Source organism: Motacilla alba, chromosome Z (assembly GCF_015832195.1).
Source record: "Motacilla alba alba isolate MOTALB_02 chromosome Z, Motacilla_alba_V1.0_pri, whole genome shotgun sequence".
Taxonomy (NCBI): Eukaryota; Metazoa; Chordata; class Aves; order Passeriformes; family Motacillidae; genus Motacilla; species Motacilla alba.
Window position 1 is genome coordinate 9,268,827 of NC_052046.1, and position 14,044 is coordinate 9,282,870.

General features: G+C 44.2%; 1 protein-coding gene across 3 annotated transcripts in view; it reads left to right on the plus strand.

Moving 5' to 3' along the window:
* Window positions 1–451: 451 nt before the first annotated feature.
* Window positions 452–14,044, plus strand: part of LOC119695265 (phospholipid-transporting ATPase ID-like) — an 85,936-nt gene continuing 72,343 nt past the window's right edge. The window contains exon 1 of one of the 3 annotated variants that reach the window (XM_038123373.1): window positions 452–698. The gene's annotated coding sequence lies outside the window, so the exon portion shown is untranslated. Of the gene's footprint in view, window positions 699–12,470; window positions 12,689–12,882; window positions 13,214–14,044 lie in introns of those variants that run through there. The other 2 variants (XM_038123374.1, XM_038123372.1) reach the window with 2 other exon arrangements.

Consider the following 14,044-nt stretch of genomic DNA (forward strand, 5'->3'; position numbering starts at 1 on the left):
CGTGGTTTTTCCTCATAACCATGGAATCCAGAAACACGAATCAGGATCCCGTAGTACTTGGCACCATAAACTCCTCAAACAAGCAACTATCCCACAGAAGTTGCATGCATTTTATACGTCCTTATAGGAGGCAGTGAGATGTCTGACCTGTAAGAAAGAGCATATTTTGTGACTGAAATTCTCCGGGTGCTGTCCAAGAAGACAAATCCGCCGACTGCCAAAAGCTGAGCTGGAGGTCTCGCCGTTGCCTGAGCTGCAAGCAGGGAGTACCACCGGGTGTTCAGGCTGCATTTCTCTGAGATGAAATCCAGAGTCCTGCCTATGGTGTATAAACCTTTGTAATACCTGGTGTCACACCTGAGTCCAAGGATCACTCGGTTTTTATTTACTCAGTGCTACACGGTGCCACGTTCCACCCACAGCCCCGGGAACTTTGCCTTTCCCCTGGCAGTCCTTATCGAGGACACGGAACGCACCCAGACATCCTGTAACTCCTGGGTAGCGCTCAGCCTGCCCCTGCACGGGTTTGCATCCCGGGAAGCGTGGTGTTCCCTCGCCAGCCTCACCTCCCAGCTGGGGAGAAGCCTGTGTCCAGCGAGCTTAAACAAACTGCGGCTCTTTGCATGGTGCTGAAAACAATCCCTTCTGTTCGTTGTGACAGACACCTCCAGGTTGAACACGAGACACAGAACAGCCAGGTAGGACAATTTCTTTATTTCTTCTCCTAAGAGAAAAATGTAAAAACTTGCACAGAAGCCCAGACTTCAGCACTTCAGCTTTTGTGGCTTTTTTTTTTTTTTTTTTTTCATTTTGCATACTGGATTATTACTCCATCTGGGAATGTTACTTCTCAATAATGAGCCTGGTGTCAAAGTTTTCTGTTTGTAATGCCAGCCCCGGTGTGTCAGCAACACTAAAAGCTAGAGCAAGCTGGGACCACTGCAGTGTGGCTTTGGTAAAGCTCTCCAGAGTCGGTGGGAAAGCACATGTTCATTTATTGGCTTTGGTCCAGGCCCCTCTTCTCTCTCTTTGTAAATTTCTGAAGCGAGAACTGGGCTTCTCCTTCTCTGAGAAAGGTGCTCTGAGTTTCCCTATCATCGTTATTGGCAATTGCATTTTAATTTAACAATAAAGATGCAAAACACAGGCTTCCATCATGAAGGGGTTTGCATTGCAACTGACTGTCTCTGGAGGGCATATGCTCTCTCTCAAACTGGTAGATGAGCCAATTAGCAAGTTGTTTTCTGGCCTGTCCTGTACTAAGTGATAAATGGTGTCACTGCCTTTATAACTGGAGAGTATGAGACCGGGATGAAGCATTTGCAGCACTTGTTTAAGACCCTTATATAGAAACCACAGGACAGTGATTTCTCCTGGACAGTCTTTTCTTAGCATAGTTATTTTTGTTTCATTAAGCCAGTATGCGACACACTGCAAAGTCAACTCGTGGATGCCCGAAGACTTTGCGAAGTTTTTGCCAGAGGTAACACATCCAAAGTATCTTCTGCACTACTGAGAAAGATCACCCATTCCCCCCAAATCCTTGCCCATCTGATAGATTAAGTCCTCCAATGTTTCCTCACATCTGGCACTGTTTTTACTCACATCCCAGCAGTAAGACACTTTAGCATGTACTGAGGAATGATTTTCACCACAAAGCACTGCTCTTCTCTCTCTGCCCATGATTATTCAGGCATCCTGACACCTGCAAAAGAAATCCCATGAAAGCCAGAAGGTGATTTTGCTAAATGAGGCCTTGGGGGAGGGAATCTTTTTGTTTTAGGTAAAGCAAATTTGCAGTGATACCTAACTCTGCAAATATTAAATTACTTCCAAAACAGCATTGAAAGCAAAGGTTAAGGCCATATTACTGGTGACCAGAGGGACTCTCTTTATTTCTCAGCATTAACTTGGTTGCAAAGCATCAGAGGAAGGTAACACTGCAATTCACAGTATTGAAGTAACTGTTTACTTCCTTTTTGGTGGATGGCTTATTTTTCTTAGTGATAAAAGCTCCCCGTGGATCTCTATTTAGTCAAATGTGTGACTTAGTGCACTTTAGCTCTGGTTCTAGGTGTTGGTTTATTCATCACCTACACGAAGTTTTGCATTACTGAAAGTCACTATTACAGGTCTAAGCAAAACAAAGATCACTGGAAGGAAGTAAACAAAGGTGTAGGCTAATTTTCTGGTATCACAGTAAATCATGCTGTTTGGTAACAGTATAGCTCTCCTCAAATCAGCCAGGAAACAATGCTAAAAGTTTCACTGGGAATAGCTCTTCTCTATCAGAAAAGACAGATCCCTGGGTTATGACCAGGCAGTCGGCTGTCTGTGCTAGAGGGACACTCTGGACTCACCTTCCACACGATTAGATTGGCAGTGTTTAGTCTGGGTATCAGTCCAGCCCCTTACACTCATGGGTCCAGTCTGGGACCCATAAATGTTTTCATGTGCTCAGCACTGGCTGCAGGAGGAGCAGGGTTAGGTTCCTGCACACGTGTAAAGTGGTGTAGAGGTAAGGAGGAAAACCTACCTGAGTACCTGACACTGATGCAGCAGGAAAAGTCAGAGGTGAGTTCTGCTCTACAGTCTGTAGACCTATACCTATTCTATATGTATATTTAAATATTTAAAGGTGATTTTAAATTCAAAGGTGGAATGTTCTGATTTTGCCAGTGCTCCCAATGCAATACTCTAAGCAGGAGCAGTGAAAGGGTTGCAGACAGGGCTGTGATCCATAGATAAACAAGACTCCTTTTTCCCTTCCTCTGACTCACTCCAGGGGCCTGTGCAGCTCCCTGCCCGCCTCCATAGGTGATTCAGTGTTACTCTTGAATCCTTTACTTCCTTCCAGCTCCCTTGCTCCGGTGGGTCTGAGTTTACTGGGATGTGCAACTACTGCTGGTTGCAGTTTTAGTGAGAACCTGGATTACACACTCACAAATTTAATATTTAGATCTCCACTTGCTTTCCCCTGCCCTTCAGTAAGCGTTGCAGTGTGCAATTTATACTCTTGTTGTCTTGTGAAATGCTGCCAATGCATTCCCTACCTGCCATTTCACTTCTTGGACAAACAAGACTTTGTTTACCTTCCCATCTTAAACGTACAGATTTGGCTTTACAAGAGTACAAAAGGTACAGGTGAGAGGGGAGTCAGAAGAATAGTTTTGCTTAATTTATGCATGTTTGCAAGAGAGTGATGTCTTGCATTCCAATTAGGATTGCTCTGCCTTGTCTTCTAGACCCCTCCACCCTTCGAGCCGTGTCCTCTGAGTGCTTTTCCCCCGAGGGCTCTGTCTTTGCACTGGTTGGGATGGCTGAATCCTAAAGGCTGCTCCTCCACAGCAAGGCCACCCAAACTGAAGTGCAGCTCTTCCTGAGCTGCTGAATTTGTAGGAGCTGTTATGTGAGCATAAACTGAATCTAATGCTGATTTATATCTATTTATTTGTGGGACTGCAAACCATGACTAGTCCAGTTAACATCCTCTTCAGCTCTACCTGCTGCATCATCAGTTGATGCCTCAATGCCTGTGTCAGACTTCTCAGGTACCTTTCAGGAATCTCCAGGGTCCACTGCCTGCAAACACACAGGCATCCTGCATTTAATTCACTGGTTTTCAGTGTTTTTCCTTACTACTGTTTCCATCGAGCAATTTGGTTTGTCTTTAAATTTATCTCTAATTCCAGGGCTGTTTCTCTTCATCTTGGTTCCCTCCTAAAGTGAATTCTTTTGCCTCTGCTGCCTGGCCTTCACAGCTACATAAATGCATTCCTTTTTTCTTTGACTCTTCCTCTTCATGTGATGTAGAGCCTCCATGGAGGCCTCTTCTTGTTTCATTAACAAGCAAAAGACTTGAAACAAAAACCAAAAATCTGAACAAAATTGTAGAACACTTGCAAGATCAGCTGCTGAAACAAGTTTCCAAGAAAGCATTCATCCCAAAATTTTCCACTACATCAGATATTGATTAATGAAGCAATATACACTTAGGTCTATTTAAATTTCTTGCCTCACTGGAATGATTGTCTCATGTCCCAGGCATTTTTGGGAATCTCAAGGTATAGCTGTGTGAAGCACAACTTCACCACACACTAGAGAGATTTCCCAGCTACAGCTGGACACCAGACATTACTTTTCACTTTGTGTGCTTGCCGGAGACGGTCATTCTCTGGGTTGTCACCAGTTCCATTTCTGATCAACCCTTGCTGCAAAGCTGTACTGCAGGTTGACTGGATGGCAAATGTGCTTTTCTTTATTTGGTTTACAATAAGCATTTTTTTCTCAGCATTTTTTTGCCGGACTAGTGTAAATACACTCTTCCCAAATATGCTCTGCAAACTCACTTGGGACACTGCCTTTGACTATCCCCTTTGTATTTAATGCTGTTTTTTCCTCCTATGGCCAAAACAGCAATGTGATTGGAAAAAATTCAAGTCCTTGCCTGGGCAGACACCACCTGTTAAGCAGATGGCATCCACAGAAACACTCAGACCTCTGTCTGACCTGTTTACATCTCTGTACCACTCTCATCCCCAGAGCTAATCCAATTGTGCTTTTCTAAGAGACATTATGACTTTCATTTGCTGACACAGAGCATTTATTCTGTTCTGATTACACCATCTTTACAAAGTCTATAGGGATTACATGTGTTTTCTAGTACTTGGCTTCACCCAGGGAACTTGGCCAGATACTAAAAGTCCTCAGAAGACATTTCTGCTTAACTTAAGCCCTGTGAATATTTGCTGTCAAACCGGCCTAAGGAGCTACATGGGCAGCTGGGCACGTGGGATACCAGCAGCCCAGTGTGGAGCTGGGCCACAGGCAGAGCATTGCAGAGCTCTGCTTTTGAGATGTGACACATCTGGAATGAGGAACATGTTAGTTTTTTGCCAAGATTCAAGGTTATAATCATAGAATCACAGAATGGTTTAGACTGGAAGGGACAGTAAAACCATATATTTCCAGGTCCCCTACCAGGGGCAGGCACAACTTCCACCAGACCAGGTTGTTCAAGCCCCATCCAGCCTGGCTTTGAACACTTGCAGGGATGGGACATCCACAGCTTCTCTGGGCAGCCTGTGCTAGCGTCTTATCACAATAATAATTCTTCCTAATATCTAATCTAAACCTACTCTCTTCCAACTTAAAGCCATTCCCACTTGTTCTATCACTGCATGATTTTGTCTAAAGTCCCTCTCCAGTGTTCTTTATGCGTTAAGAGGCTGCTAAGAAAGTTAAAAATGCAAATTTGGAAATAGTGGAACACAGCACAAAAAGAACCTAAAATAACAAAACACACCCCGGAGATTTTGCTTAAGAGCACAGTTTCTCATTGTCTGCACTAATCCTCATGCAGTTTCCACCTCTCTTTCTATTATTTTAAGCTTGGATATCCTGTGATTATCTAAAGATTATCTATCTTCTTGTGGGGAGGAGGCATCAAAAATGGTTGAACTTTTATGCTTCAGTGCCACACCAAGACAAAGGGTCATGGGTTTTGTGGGTTTTTTTACTTCCTTATTAAGAAAACTACCTTCTTTATTTCTCCTGACTAGGCCTTTGGTGCTGCACAGTACTGTTGAAAGCATACTTCATTCCCTTTAGTCCCAGAGTCTTTTGATAATGTGGGGGGTTTTTTTTTGTTGTGTATCTTCATATAGCACATTACCAGTTTGAGGCTGTGTCATTGCCTTCTGGAGATACACCAACAAAACCTTGATTACTCTATCACGAACAGGAAATGCTGTCCCTCCTTAAGGGGCCCACAACTTATTCAATCCTTAATCAGCACATGAAAATCAGAAGGGGTATGACAAATGGTAACACTGGGAATACGGTGTTTAAATACCTACCTCTTCTTTTCCTGCATCTCCTTGTTTTTAAAGGGATCTTCTGTGATACTGCATCATATCCCAACACAAGAAATGGCAGTGATTAACCTCAAATGAGTTACACACCCACATCCTTGTGGCTGTGTGCGCTGCACACTTCTCACTGGCTTAGCTGCTGCTGTCTCCTTCGGGTTCTCCTGAGCTGCTGGGTGAAGAGCATGTCCTCCTTCACTCTACCATCACGTCCTGAAGGCCCCAGGCACCCATCAGGTTGTTCCTCTCCTTCATAAGGCTGCAGAGGGATTCACATGCACAACAAAGAGGAATCCACTGTCTAAACACTGATTGTCCGTGTGCATGGAGATAGGAATAATACATGTCTTTGCTCCCAGCCAAGCAAGTGCAAAGGAGCGTGCACTTCTGTTAAATACCTGGAGAACAGATGCCAGAACAATAAAACATAAATTAAACTTGCACTGAATAAAAGCAAAGGCTGGCAGTGCTGGGATCTGGCATGTGCTGTGGCCATGCTGGCACAGCTGTGGATATATACGGCTTGTTTACTGCCAAGGTGCTGCTGCAATTCAAGTGCAAACTGTTGATTAAAATGTCATGCAGTTTTGTTGGGGGAATATCCAGGGAAATAAATTGTTTTGTGCTTATTTATGTAATATTGTGTTAGCACAGATATTTTAGATCTTTGCTTAATTACCTGAAGTTTCATGTTCCAGAGGGGAGCCAAGTTCTCTCTTGTCAATATATTGGGCTCCCTTGGCCTTGTTTTATATGATGGCTATTTTTTTTCCCAGAGCATCCTCCTTTGCCACCAGGCAGGGGCTTCCTTGTTCTTCTGAAAGTTCACAGAACTTGAGTTCTAACAGGTCAAGAAGCCAACTCAGTCTTAGTCATCAGCATTACAAATTATTGTAGCACTACCGTATTATACTCCTGTGTGCTCACATTCCCTTTTGGGATCATGGTTCTATGCAATGCTGGTCCTACTGCACATCTCTAAAGTGAACATCACTTGGTCAGCCCCAAGGTCCTCTCTGAAGTGGGCCAGCTTATCACAATCTAGCCACCAAAAACTATAATAACATAATAAAGTCCTAATTATATAATTGTAGAGTGATTTGGCTTGAAGGAACCTTAAAGATCATCTTTGCTCCAACCCCCTGCCATGGACAGAACACCTTCCAGCAGGCTAATCTAGCCAAGCCTCGGACACATAATTCAGTAAATAATACCAGAAAAAAAAATTTAAAAAGATAATTTGATACTAGGAGTAATTTTGTGGCAGGCAGCAAGTTGCCTCCATATTTTTCCTGGCAGGATAGATATAATTGTAACCTGCAAAAGACACAGTAGAGATATACATGCATACATTATGTTCAATTTGGAATTACGGTTAAAATGCTTATGAGCATAACAGATGTGACATGCTACTCACAGGAATTCTCTCAGAACATCACCACGTCTTTCATGGAATGGATGATTGACCTTTAGAGCAACATGTAATGAAACCATGAAGAACTTAAAGAAATAAATCCCAGATCCCTTGGCTGATGCTGTACGGAATGCAGAAGCCATCTACTCCATGCAGATCCAGGGACTTCCCATCCTTTCCACCCATATGCCATGCAGAAAAGTGTGGAAGATTGTGGGAAGTCTCTGTAAAATGTGGAGACTTGGCATGGGATGGATTTCTTCTGTGTGTTCCACCACGGAGTCCTCCTGAGGGGTATCCTAATTCCTCAGTGGTTTGAGCTGGGTTTTTTGATGTGTATCTGAGGAGTGGACAAGTGACAGCATCTGAAGTGTCACCACACACGGCATCTGTGTTTGTGGCAGCTGCTGCCTTACCAATAGCAGCCATGGGCCTTGTGCAACACCCCTGTTACAAAGGACAGGGTCCTCAGGGGCTCTAACGAGCTGGGCTGCTACTTTGCCCTCAGCTATTGATTTTTTTTTTCTATTCACAGTTGTATGATTAGCTTTTAACGAGCCCTCCCAGGCATCCCCCTGGGATTCCCCTCTTTTGCACTGGTGGTGATTAGGAAATATATGTTAAACGCAGTGTGGACACTTCTGGGGTTTGCTGCGGCAGCTGATTAATCCCAAGTTTTGCCAGTGCAGCCGGGCACATGCAGTGTCATGGGCAAAGGCAAAGACACAGATTTTTATTGCAGGAATGTAATACTGAGACAGGAGGATCTCCATCAGCTCCCTCCAATATCTGTGCCCATCAAATCACTCAGTTTCTCACAGGATCACAGAGAATATTTCAGGTACCTAGGAGACTTCTCTCCTTGCAACAGCATCTTCCCTTCCAGAGCAGTGAAATTTTTGGCCAGGAGGGAGTTTGTAAACATAAGATCCCAAATCTGGTGTGAACAGGACTCAGAAATGAAGTAGCCTTGGGCCTTGCTCCCTGCAGAATTTATTTTCTTCTGCCTTTTTTTTTCTGCTCTTCAGTGTAATCTGAGCATCTGAATCCCTGTTTTTTTGACCAAAACGTTTTTGGCAATGCTCCATCTCCTAAGGGCTGCAAAGGCGACACCTAAGAGACATTATTTCAATTTCTTTTTTAAAACATCAGATGGTATCACATCTTCAGGGGTTGGTGCCAGGAAGATGAGATCAACAGTTGCCAAAACAAGTTGTTGCTTTCTTTTTAAAGACAAGAGTCTGGTGGTTTTTTGGTTTGTTTTGGTTTTTTTTGTTTGGTTGGTTGGTTTTTTGGGGGTGTTTTTTGTTTGGTTTTTTTTGTTTTTTTGTTGGTTTTGTTTGTTTGTTTGGTTTGTTTTTTTTTTTTAATTTCTCATTATTTTCCTTAGCTGGCCATTGTTTGTTAAGGGCTTGGAATACTGGGCAAGGGGCACTGGTGGAGAAAAGGCATCTCTAGCCAAACACTCATCCTTCCCTGCTGAAGGTGAAGTGGCACACTACAGTATCCTGATCAGTATGACTCAGGTTATTCCACACACATTCACAGAAGCTATTTTCTGACTGTTTCCATGTGGTGTGTACTGGGACAGCTCACAGCTTTTGGAGAGATTTGGGAATACTTCTGTATGAACCTGCAGTGCTAGAGCTGCACCTCAGATTATATCCAGAGAGATGGATGCAAAGGTAGGAATCCAGAGCATCCCTTCAAATTGGGTTAATTTGGAAATCCTTGGAGGAGTGATAAAACGAGTTGAGCAGAGTAGCTCCCAAAAGGCAAGAACAGCTCTAGAACAACTGGTCTCTTCATGACATTACCTTCCTCTCCTATTTCATTTTCCACCCACAGGCAGGTCATGGTAACAACAACATGTAGGATTTAGTTTTCCCTTCCTCTGCAGAGTTGTGGTGTGCATTCTACCGGTAGGATCCCCCACAGATATCAAGGACCCTGCACTTTGTATGGCTTTGTATAGCTTATTTTGTAGTTCTTGGTCTTTTGTTATTCACCTTATGATTGTGCTGGTGTTTCCTGGACTACAGCAATTTACGACTTGGTTGTTCTCCTTACAGTCTATTTTTAAAACAGTTCTCTCATAGCCAAGGAGTGGACAATAATGTCCTGATTTGTTCCTTTCAGTCCTGTATTTCTCATGCATCCTATTGTGATTTTGGACAAGAAGATATAGAAAGTCTCTCGTTGGAAAGCCATCTGACCCCTTGGACCCATTGCAGGTGTTCATAACAGATGTTTCAGGTGTCCCCACAGTGAAGTGGGCTACTTATCCCTCCCCTACACAAGGTGCTCCTCACTGGTCAGGACTAGTGGGGAAAGTTGAGACAAGGGAAGCACAGGCTGTGGGAGGCGATTCAGTCATCTAAGGCTAACCCTTGGGGGTTTGTGAGGAAGCCCTCCAGAGTCGTGCAGAAAGGTTTTTCTGGAACAGTGACTGGGATGGTTAGGAACTGAGCAATGCACTTGTGCTGTTCTGGGAGATGGAGATGAGGTTGGGAGGGTGGAAGTGATCCCTGGAGATTGCATTGGCTCTGGGCTTGGGGGATAAGCCCAGCGTGGCTCATTGGAGAGTGGTACCATCACTCATCTGCAGAGTAGTGCCAGCCGTGGCAGAGCAGGTCAAGATTCAGACCTTGCAGTTCAGGAGGGGCAGAGTGCAGCTACAAGAGAGTAAGGGAAAGCAAAGACCATCAGTGCTCCTTTTGAAATATATTGGATCATTGGGAAAGCATCAAGATGAGCATCAGTAATTTTCAAAATTGCATATCATAGGAAGAGATTCTCTCAAGGACTGGCATTTTGTTTAAATCTACACTGTGGGATGCTCCAGGGTGTGCTTCTCTTTTGTTTCTCTCCTATCCTCTAGTTTGCTCCAGTTACTCAAGGGCATGTTAAGACATTCAAAATGTTACTAGGTCACCAGACATGTTTGGGTTCTGGGTGCTCCTGAGATGATCCTCTGCTCTGTCAGCTCTGCTGTTTGAAGGAAGACCAAATCTAATCTGGAGAGTAGGCTGAGAGCACCCTTTAAAACAATGTTAGTGAGGCTTCTGTTTTGCATCTTGATCAAAGTTGAAATGCTGCAGAGGCTGAAGGACTGTAGTCGCTTTCCCAGATAGACTCACTGGATAAGGTCTTAATGGCATGAATTTAAATCCATCCCACCCCAGTTAGCCCTCTGTGACTAGTGGGCATTGGGAACGTGGAGGATTCAAAGGTGAAGGGGCATGGTATGGAGAAGGCTGTTTGGCCAAGGAGACAGCTCTTTTACCAGAAAAACTACAGATTTTACTTCTTCCCACCACTGTGGATCATGGCAAGTGACTGCTGCCCTGCTGCATCTGTCCAGCTGAATCTCTGCCCAAACCATGCTGGCTTCAGGGGACACTCAGACACATAGCATTTATACAGGAACTGAAATTTTGAATAGTGCCTCTGCAGGCAGCAGTGCTCCCTGACATGTTTGGAAATCTGCAGAGGAGGATACAAATCGTGTGGCGATTGTGAAGATGCTATCCAGGGAGCAAAGTGTAAGGCAAGGACAAGGGAACTCAGAGTTGAGTTCATAACCTTGAGTCACTCCTGCTCTTCTGAGTGCTTCCATGTGTGTTAAGCTTCCCTGCGTGAGGAGGTTCACTGGAGTCCACAAGAAAAGCATAGCTGAGGGAAAAAGTCATGTCCAATGTATGTGAGATGGATTTTCAGTGCCAAGAAAAATCATAAAACAGCTTTCTAAACTCTTAGCTATTTTGAAGTCTAAACAAGACCCAAGGCTGGGTGACTTTATGGTTGGTTACACTTGTGTGTCAAAGGAAGGAGACAAACGTGACTCTAGGAAAGAAGAAATTATTGTGGCTGAGGCCAAAGTGGTAACAAGCAAGTATAAAGACAGCAGCGAAGAAAGGAGTAGGTAGAATGACTCGTAATCAACTAACATATTAAAATGTCATGAAGAAAAACAGATGAAAATTATAAGAAGGAGGAAAACTCCAGAATGAGGTAAAACCAAGGGGTTCTCCAAATATGTAGAAGGACCAAAATTAATCCAGATCCTTGTACTTTTGCTTGCAGGAAAAAATGTGATGTTTGGGCTGCTGCTGTTGGAATGAGGTGTGGGTGGCAAGAAAATGAAAAATGGCTAGTGCAAAGGGAATTTCTTCTCCAGTTAGATGCTGTCAAGGTCATAGTAATCTGAAAATGACCTGAATCTTCAGGAGATCAGTCCTATGTGCCACGTCCCGTGTTGGCTGTTCGTATGTATGTTCAAACTAGGAAGCCAATTCAGCGAGCATTGTCTCAAATTGGTGTAGCTTGGAATATCCCTGAAGTCATAGCAAAGGGCACAGACTCTTTTTCATCTTTCAGAAATTGCTTATGGTGTTAAGAGTGTCCTCTTCATTGCCACTCTGTTTCTCAACCTTCATGACCAGTACTGGAGCACTACCACTGCAGCTTCCAGAGTCCTCCGTACCTATCCTCTTGACTACAGAAGATTTCATTTTGTAGAAAATACTCTTTGGCAAAGCCTTGACTTTTGTGTTACTACAATTAATCAGCTGATTAATGCATTCAAGTGGGTAGGTATGAAATTAATTTTAACAGTGTTCATGAATTTCCCTGTAGGAAAACTCAGACACAAGTACACATAGAAATGCTAAAGTTTCTTGTGTTGTCACACTACATGGAGATGTTCCTGGCAGGCATTACTGTCAACATGATTATGTAAAGAATATGGTGCTTTAAAAATAATTCCAATTCACAGGTATAGAGAAGCTAGAAGTGGATTAAAGTTGTAGTTGCTCCAATTTTGGTCTGGAAGATTAGAGCAGCTGGAAGGTAAAATGCCAGGGGACTGGCATATAGGAGGGTACTGTATTGTGAAAGGTCCCACAACTTGGGGAAAAAAGTGAATGTTTTGTTTATTGAAGTAGAAAAATGGGGTGGGAAGGTTGGAAGGCTCATGAGAGTGCCGGGGGGTTCTGGTGAGGAGGGTCCCTGTGACCACAGTGTGGTCAGGCAGGTGTTCCAGAAGACAAGGGAAGGTCATGCTCTCGGGATGAGCAAGCAATTCGGCGCCGAAGCAATCCTCTGGCTGGCTGGAGGAAGCTCTGTGGCTGAGTTATGCAATTGTGCTCTATGAGGCTTTTCTCTGCAGAGTTTTTCTACTCACAACTTTGGAAAGTGGGTGAGGTGGAGCCTTGGGATCAGCTTGTAGGACTGTGTCTCTGGGTTAAGGGAGTCCTGATCAACTCTGTTGTTACAGACAGAGAGAGGGGCTGCTGCTAAGAAATGGATCCCTTACCAAGTTCATCCTTTTTGAAAGAAATTTGATATGTTGGACTCTTTTACTTGCTTGCTTACTTTTTGAAAGCTTCCGCGTTGGCAAGAGGTAGGTAAAGCAAGCAGCTGTTGCTTCTGGAGTTAATTTGGGTTCCCCAAGCCTAGGTGCTGTGCTTTTCTGCTTTACTCCTTCACAGTTTGTAGCACGGAAACATTTTATTTTTAAGGGAGCTATTACACTCTCTCTCCCTACAGGAAACAGAATATAAAAAAAGAAAAGGGGAGGAAAAGAAAAAAAAAAAAAAAAAAAAAAAAAAAAAGAATTTGGCAAGGAGCCAAGCCCAGTGACTGAAGTAAGAAGTAGGGAACTTGGAGTAAGTGTAGTTGCCGGGACATTGTATGTCAGAGCGAGTCAGCGGCGGATTTTAAGGGTGTCGGAGAGGACACGCGATGCCCATCTCACGGCGCAGATAAGGCTTTGCGTCCTTAGGTGAATGTCCTGGCGCTGCCACTGCGAGCGAAGCCGTCGGTCTTGGGAGGGGATAAAGCTGCGTGTAAATGAGAAGAGAGGAGTGTACCGGAGTGCTATGGAGGGCAGCAACTTTGTTGCTGTGACTTTTACGAGCCTTCAAGGGTAAGATTTAACGCTTTCCTTCCGCTCTCTTGTTTTTCCTGCCATTTTCGGGGTGGGGGGACAGAAACTTGTGGGGTTTTTTTTCAGAACCCAAGAGTTTCGCGAAGTTTAACCAAAGCGCTCGGGGTTGAGCTTTTCCTACGGGCGAGCTGAGAGGCGTCTGGGTGGAGTGAGCTGAGCTGTGCGTGATCCCAAGCAGCAGCGGCGGCGGCGGCAGCGGCAGGAGCAGCAGCAGCCGCCCGGGGAAGCTGCTATTGTTTGTTTCAGAGGGATCAGACTGCGTTTCTCTTTGGGAACCCGCTCCGCCACAGCTGTTGATCCGTAACTTGAGCGTCGTCGCAACTAACTTACCCAGAGGAGCTGAATGCAGTTTTTTTTGACTGCCATCCTGGTGTCAGTTTAAAGAGTGTTTTAATGAAGACAGATGGAGGATGTTGGATCATTACTTTAAGACGTGGCAGATAACAGACTGAGCCTGTTTCCCAGCAATTACAGCTAATTGCATTGGCACATTGGAGTGTAGGGGTGGGAACGCAGAATTTCATGGGTTTCTGTATATATAGATTGGAACAGCACCAGAAAATAGCTGTAGGGCTGGCTCACCTCATCCACGATACCTCTTCAGGTGTGGAAAAAGCCGGGAGGTTTCAGGGATACTTTCAAACTCTTCTCACTGAGTCAGTAGATTTAAACCAGAGCCTACACTATTTTTGTAAACCCTGATGGCAGGAGTGACCACTTACAGTGCCTTATACTTACTCCAGATTTTAATTGTGCCAAATCTGGTTTCAGTCCTGAAAAAAGAATAGTTTTGGGATTCAAAACACACGT